Raw genomic sequence first — 8,079 nt, forward strand, 5'->3', positions numbered from 1 at the left:
TCTGTTCTGGCAAGTTCCTTTCATATCCACACCTCAGGAGCCTTAAGTGCCTCAATCGATGTCTGTTTCATACCCAGTCTAATCTATAGTAGTATTAATCTTCCTTCTATCTGCCATCTGGTGTGATGGATTAGAAGGAGATACACGAGAAATTTGAAAATCAGGACAAAAAATATTGTAGTATTTCGGACAACATGGGCCTGAACTGCTGAAATAGCAATAGGAATTTAAAAAGGGGACAGATTCAAAACAATAATTATTTAGTAAAGTTGATAAATCTATGCAATATCACTCTTAACTTCTCACTTTCCCTGTGCCCAACATATACACACTACATTTTCCTTGTAAACTTAAACAATGTTCTTTATCTCGGTAAGGTCCCTGAGATATCCTGAAGAGCACAAGTTAATCTGAGATGTCCTGGAGAATAGAAGTTAATCTGCTTCTAACCAAGATGGAGTAGCAGTGACCAGCTTTACCCTCCTACTGGAAACAACAACAACAACTACAACAACAACAACAAAACACATTGCTTAAGATGCTGGACATCCAGCAAGGAAGCACAGTGATCTCTGTGAGATGGAAAACAAAAGAAACCAGCCCTATGTTTACCCAAATGGGATAAAAACATGCTCAAGTTGCTAAAACCACCTCCAAACGCAAGAAATATGAAGTAATCTACAGGAACTTACCATGCAATTCAATTGCTTGAAGCCAGTGATGAAGAGAAACTCCTCAAAATAAAAAGGGATATAAGACACCTTACATCCACAGAAACAAGGATAAAGATGACAGCAGATTTCTCTTCCAGAACAATGTAAAGCAGAAGACAGTAGTGCTAATACCTCTAAAGTACTGAAAAGAAAGAAAGAAAGAAGGAAAGGAGGAAGAAAGGAAGGAAGGGCGGGAAGGAGGGAGCGAGGGAGGAAGGGAGGACCTTTAACCTAGAATTCTATAGCCAGTAAATATATCCTTCAGAAACCAAGGCGAAATCGTTTTTCAAAAGTATAAAACCTGGGAAGATTCACCACCAACATACGTTCACTGTAAGTAATGTTAAGGAATGTCTTCCTTGAAGAAGGAAAATGGTACCACCCAGAAATCTGGATCTACAAAGGAATAAAGAGCCCTGGAAATGCTAACTACACTGTGAATAGGAAGACAAAGTTTCTATTATTTAAATATATTTCGAAGATACTTGATTTTTTGACTAAATTTAACATCAACCTATGGTGGTGATAATAGCATGTGTGAAAGAATAATGTATGATAACAGCCCAAAGGTTGGGAAGAGAGAAATGAAGTATAATCTTGTTTTTTAAGTGGGTCTTCCTATTCTGAGTTCCAATGGATAGGGCCAGCTTTTTCCTCTTACTGACCGAGGCCCTGGTGACCAGGTGGGCTCACACGTACCAGGCATTTAAAAAAACTACTTGTGACTTAAAGTGTGAACGCAGTGTGACTAGAGGTGGTGCAGGCACAAATTACCCTTCTTTGTTCCTGGAAGCAGGAACTTATATAAGAAGCCCTTCGGCTCGTGGTATCAAAGGGAATTTATTAAGCTGAAAACTTTTATAGATTTGGTGAAGACTGAACATTGTGAGCATCAGTCAAGGGAATTGCGTGCCATGTTGGGGAGCGGAGGCAACAGATGAGAGTGAGGACAGCCCAGCCCCTGCACCTGTTGAGGAACTACACACATGGACGTGAACTGAGATTTTCAAAAGAAGGAAACATGGGAAACAAGGCAGAGAAAGCCCTCCGTATTCTGAGATGCTAAAAAACCACCAGGTAAAGAGAGTGGCAGAGGTCTCTTCCCCACAGGTGAATTTGAAACAGGGCTAGAAATGAGGCAGGGACAGTGATTGGGCTCAGCAGGAAGGAAAAGCCTGTGCAAAATACTAACGAGGATGGTGGGTTGAAGAGACAGTAGCCAGCACTGTGCTGAAAGTAGAGAATAGATGAGTGCGTAGGAGGACAGTGTGTGCCCGTGTGTGTCCAGGTGGGAGTGGGGTGGGCAACGAGTGGTTTGGAAACAAGAGATGGGATGGCAAGGTATGCTGGGAATGCAGGAGTGGGGGCCACAGGTCCACAGCCCTGGAAAGCCAAGTGGCATAATTGGGATGCAGTGTATTGGGCAGTGTGGACTCCACCCAGGTAGATGCCTGTGCAGGAAGGAGATGAAGTCCATGTCTGAGATGGGGTCTTCTAGCACTGAGCTCTCCCAGGAGTCCTAAGAAAACCCAGAGAGGTGTGGGTTTCAGGGACCACAGGCCTGAGAGTGATGGACCGGCACTGGGTGGCAGGATAATGGGCTTGCCTTTCCCTCTTCATCCAGACTTCTTTGCCTTCAAAGCAAGGGCTGGATTTCCAGGCAAGGCTGGAATTGGAATACGAGTTCCTCCATCTAACATATTGAGAAGCACTGTATAACAGTTAGATACAGAGTGTGTCTGAGAATCCCAGGTTTCAGGGACCTGTGCTTTCTTAGACTTGCTGATCCCTCTTATGGACTGTGGAAATTGCTCTGTCTTCTTGATGGTCTTCACTAGATGACGGTGTTCTGCATGGACCCATTCGCTGGTATCTGGTCCTTCTGATCAAATCTTTCCTCCTCAGTGTAAAGCGGAATATCTTATGGACTTTTCAGAATTTTAAGGCACGCCCAGAGGAACCCTGGTAACCAAGATGACACTGAAGAAATCCTGATTTCTATGAATGAGGGATCAATTTAATTTTCTGCTCCTCCTACATAGAAAACAGTAAAATTAAAATAACAGCAAGACAATATATTCATCCCAAAGCTTCACCAAACTTTCAGAGGATGATTAAATAAAATGCTAATATGGGTATTGATTATTCACACAAATTTATATGTAAGAATATGAATTGCTACAGCTTGATTCGAATAGAACTTTTTAAATATTATATAACATTTATGGTCATCACCTTTTTTTCACTTTAAACCAGTTTGTACTTAGCTATGTCTTTCCTATAACAAAATGCACATATTTTTCCCAGGAGTTCATGTTCGATGATGTAGATATCAGTTAAATTATTCATAGCAACAAATGGGAAACAGCTGTCCATGAGAAATGAGTTAATACACACAAAATCTGTCTCAGTAGATTGGTTACATTAAGTATGGCACATGCACACTTATGAACTCTAAGGTGTTAAGAGTGATTTGGTTCTACATGTGCTCTCATAGAAAGATCCTGCAAGCATTTTATTGTGACAAGGGCAAGAGGAAGGGCAGTATATATAGAGTTTTCCGTGTGTGTTAAAAACTTACCATGTACTTCTTATAGCACATCTGTGGAAGGAAAATCCTGGAATACAATTTAAAATAACACAAATTTTTACATGTGGTTACTTCTGAGGAGATGGGTGAATCTTGGAGGAATGTTTTAACAAAGGGGAATTTTGATTTGTTCATATTGTTAGAATTCGGGGGGAGCAAGAATATATGCACTATTACCTGAACCAACATTTTCCTCAGGGGTAAAAAGAGAGACAAATGACAATGGAAAATAGTGAATTATCTTATTTCATTATGGAAGCTAACATATCTGCCATGGAACCATTTTCAATCTCCTGAAAGGGCTCCTGGGTTTTTAGGGATTCCACCTCAGTAGATGTTTGCTTACACAAAGATTTCAATCTTCTTTCCTTATTGATTACTTACGGGGGAGGCTGTGAATTTTGACCACCTAAGTAAGCTCACTCATTGATATATAGGTTTGGTAGCTAGTCTCAAATAATTAGCCCCATTTAACTTTGACCTCAAATATTAGGATGGTTTCCAAAACCTCCTCTCTAACTTCAGTGTTATAAACAGGATCCAGTAGATTCTGTGAGAAATTGAACTCTCCTCAAAAGTGAGTTTGAAAACACTTTGAGAGTGTGATGGAGGTACCCACAGGAATGATGAGGTGGCTTTTCTTCACCGTCCAAAGTGAACAATTTTGTGGAAAGGGCTCTTGATGTCAGAAAGGGTCCATGGTGAAGGATAGGACCCTACAGGCAGTTGGAACCTTCAACATCAGTGTTTTAGTCCATTTTGTGTTGATATAACCGAATACTTGAATCTGGGTAATTTATAAGGAATAGAGGTTTATTTGGCTTACTATTCTGGGACAGCTGCAACTGGCATGGGCCTCAGGATGCTTCTACTCATGGCGGAAAGTGGCTGGCAGCCGGCGGGTACAAGCAGATCACATGGCGAGAGGAAACAAGAGAGAGGATGCAAAAGAGAGAGAGGGGAGGTGCCAGGGTCTTTTTCAGCAATGAGCTCTCACGGGAACTATTGGAGCGAAAACTCACTCATTAATCCCCCCTCCCCAGGGAGAACATTAATCCATTCATGAGGGATCCACCCCCATGACTCAATCAGTTTCCAACACTGCCACATTGGGGATCAGATTTCCACATGAGTTTTGGGGGGGACAGCACATCCAAACTCCATCGATTAGGGAGAAGCAGGTGAATCTGGACTGCCTGTTCCTCTGGGAGCAGGTGCTGGCTCAAAGAATGAGGCAGTGGAGATGAACAGAGGGTCAGTTGCAGTTTGGACAGGAGGGCACAGTGGGGAAGACCCTGTAATTTTTGGCCTGGACACATGTGCTGGGACGAGGGTAGAGTCTGTGCTCAAGGAAACCCAGGGCTAAGGACAGGAAGACCCCTGGGAGAGGAGGCCATAGTCAGTCCCAAATTGTGTTTGATGCTCATTTTCACCTGACTTCTTTAGGCCTGCTTTCAGTGCTTTGGCTACAGAGTACTTCCTATCACTTGAGAGACATTTGAGAAGGTAGATGAATTAATAGACACGAGATCTGTCTCAGGACGGGAGGAGAGGAAAAGGGTGGGCTCTAGAGGAATTCAGACCAGGGTCTAGTCCCAGGCCCGTCACTTATTAGCTGTGTAAACTAGGGACATTACCACATTTTATGACCATAAGTTCCTCATCAGTGAAGTGGGTTTGATATTCCTGATCTTCTAGGACTCGTGGAATGTGGGCAATGTGTGCAAAGCCCACGGCACAGCCACTAGTGTGCATTGAGATTTTAATGAATGGCAGTTATTACTACAGTGATTTTTGTTTGTTTGTTTTTATTTTTTGGATCTCTGATGATGCTACCCCTTAGGTTCCGATGGGTTTTGTTTGTTTATTTGTTTGTTTCTGTTTATTTGTTTTTTATTCTAAGAAATGTGCATGAATATGCAGTGCTGTAAGACACAGAACACCAAATTAGTTCAAAGTTCTGCCTAGAAAGAAAAATATAAACCAGTAAAATCTTCCCCTTAGAGAATACATTACTTAATTTGGATGTTGGGGAATCCTCCCCATTTGGGTGCAACTCAAAGATTCTGGAATGTGTGCCTGAAACCAACTCCTTCCCTCCCTCCCAGCTGCCCTTTGATACAAACCACCCCTATTTTCATTCATTTAACCCCTACCAAAATCAAGCCCTCCCTTAGAGTTTGCCAAATTATACTGATCATGACTTGGTTAAAATGCCCTTCTAATGTAGCAGGCTATGACTCCCCCAACCCAGGGCAAGGAGTGTCCAGACATTGGCGTCTGGGCATCTCACCTCAAGGGACTATCACACTTCTCAAAAACTCCTTGGAAATGTAGTGTAGAAAACTGCTAGCTTGTTCACTGTGTTCATCTGCACTGGGTCAAAAGCACAGGACACTTTTCATCCCTGCCCCAGTTGGAGATTCCCTCTGGTTTATCCATTTTCCCAAAGTAACTGCTAAAAGCAGTTATCCATTAGAGGCTTAGTCTCTCAACTCGGAGACAAACCACCAGAGAGTCCAGCCCCTACTCACCCCTTTCACACTCTCCTCTGACCCACCACCCAGTTTTACTTCACATTATCTCCCATTGGGGTACTTGAGCTTTTCCAAGGCCTCAAATTTCCTTGCTTCTGGGCATTTACACTAGATGGCTCTCATCTGGAACAGTCCCACCTCCAACTCCATACCCCCTCACCACCACACTCCTTTTCACTAGTCTTTTATTTCTTACAGGGTAACTTACCGTCTTCTTACATGATAGCTGCTACGAGACTAAAATTCTATGGACAGTGGCTCGGTCTTCTTTGTCTTACCATCCCTGGTACTACCATGGAGCTTTCCAAAGAGCAGACGTTTAATTAATATTTGAGGAGTAAAAAAGGCAGTGAACAAGAGGTCAAATTTATTATGATTTATCTTTTTGTACATCCTTGAATAAACCAAGCAAATCCAGGTATATAACTTTCATTTTACAGAACAACAGAACAGAAGGAATAAGAGAAGTCAAGCATTTACTATCTATTACTTTTTTTCTCTGTTTCTTAATTCTAACTGTGTTCTTCCTGATTTCTTTCACATTTCCATACAAATGCCTATTCCGGTGCCATATTTGTTTGTTTCAGATCACTAAATAAGATGGAAGGTTTTCCAATTTGTTTTGTAAAACAGCAAATCTATTAACACTTAAGCTTCATAAACAACATTAAATATAGAACCAGTATTATTCATATACTTAGATTCTGAAGCTAATAAAACATTTTTTAAAAGAAAAAAAATTGAAAACTTTCAACAACAACAAAAGGTAAATCTGAAAGTTACTCACGTAGAACAGCAATACAGATATGATATGTACTGTGCTCCCTCCAACACCGCCTTGGCCACCCACTGCTTTTCAAACACAAAGTGGGGAAAGTGCCTCAGATTTCACAAAGGGTGGGAGAAACTGCTGGAATGGAGCCTGGAACGTGCACTGGCCAAGGCACTATTAAGACGCACAACTCCAAATCTGGCTCTGGCTCTTTCTTCCTCATCTCTCAAAGCCTGCTCATACCAGGATGGGAAGGCACTGGGAATGGTATTGTGGATCCCGCCCCAAAACTCCAGGACTTTCATCTTGCTAGTTTCAGCATGGGCTCTTGGACCCCACAGGAATTGATAGCATGGAGGATCACTGTTGGTCACCTCCTGGTACTCCAGGTAACTTTCCTTCACCAGATCTTGGGGGATGAGCTTCCTGGGCTCCCCGTAGAAATTATACTTCTTTCTGTCACATATCCCCATCACATTAAGCACTTCCGAGATATCTTCTTCAGCGGCACAGTCGTCCTTTATGAAGATCACACACAGGAAGGTCATCAGGAGGCCGGTCTTGGGCATGATCTGACCACACCGCCTTGCATCACAGGTGAGATTCAATTTTCAGACAAGTGCATAGCAGTGTCTGGTCGGGTCGACTTCCTTCACTTCAATGCCAAAGGACAGCACCATGAGCTCAGTGGCTCTCCTGAGGATCTCATGGAAGTGTTCCCTGTACTTTTTGGTGACACATTTCAGCATGTCTTGCCTTATTATGGGCTCCCTTGTTATGCGCAACATGAACTGCACCAACAAAATCGCCTTCTGGTCTATAGGGGTACTGCACAAAGGATCAGTGGTAGGCGGTGCCTGGGAGGTGATTGGTTTTTCATCACCTTGGCTCCTGGCACCTTCATCAGATCTTGTGCATGAAACACCTGCAGAAGTAGTGGCGGTGAGTGGAGTTCTCCAAGGCCTCTGTGGGAGCCTTGAGAAGAAAGAGAAGAGGAAGAACAGGGGGCTTCTTCCTCCTCTGCTGCAATGACCTGAGCACTCTGGAGACCTTGAGTCTCACTCTGGGCCTCACGGAATTTCTCACGGGCACAGAGCATAATTTTATGACCTCGAGGCATGAAGATTCTGGTCAGGGAGCATGTACAAGAGATCAGGTAATGTAGGCACCTTGAAGAGGGAGAATGAGATAGTATGTGAACCTTCTGCAGGAAGAGACCACCTTGGTTTTAAGCCAAGCTGTCTCACATTCAGGATCAGCATGTCAATGGTTGGCAGGGCCTGGGCCTCCTCCCCCTGCAGCTCTGAAGCTAACCCCCACCTTCCTGAAACACCTACAGGGAAAAATGGGGCTCCTCCACTTGACAGCCCTACCCGGGGCATTCCAGGGTAGGCCACAGGGGCAGGGAGCTGTGTGGCCACCCTCTGTTGTAGAGACACTCAGTCCTCACTCAGGGTCCTCTCCTTC

At 43.3% G+C, this 8,079-nt stretch overlaps 1 pseudogene; it reads right to left on the bottom strand.

Moving 5' to 3' along the window:
- Nucleotides 1-6,728: 6,728 nt before the first annotated feature.
- Nucleotides 6,729-7,732, bottom strand: LOC134367968 (melanoma-associated antigen B10-like; annotated as a pseudogene).
- Between the last annotated feature and the right edge of the window lie 347 nt (nt 7,733-8,079).

Source organism: Cynocephalus volans, chromosome X, assembly GCF_027409185.1.
Source record: "Cynocephalus volans isolate mCynVol1 chromosome X, mCynVol1.pri, whole genome shotgun sequence".
In the NCBI taxonomy this organism is placed as follows: Eukaryota; Metazoa; Chordata; class Mammalia; order Dermoptera; family Cynocephalidae; genus Cynocephalus; species Cynocephalus volans.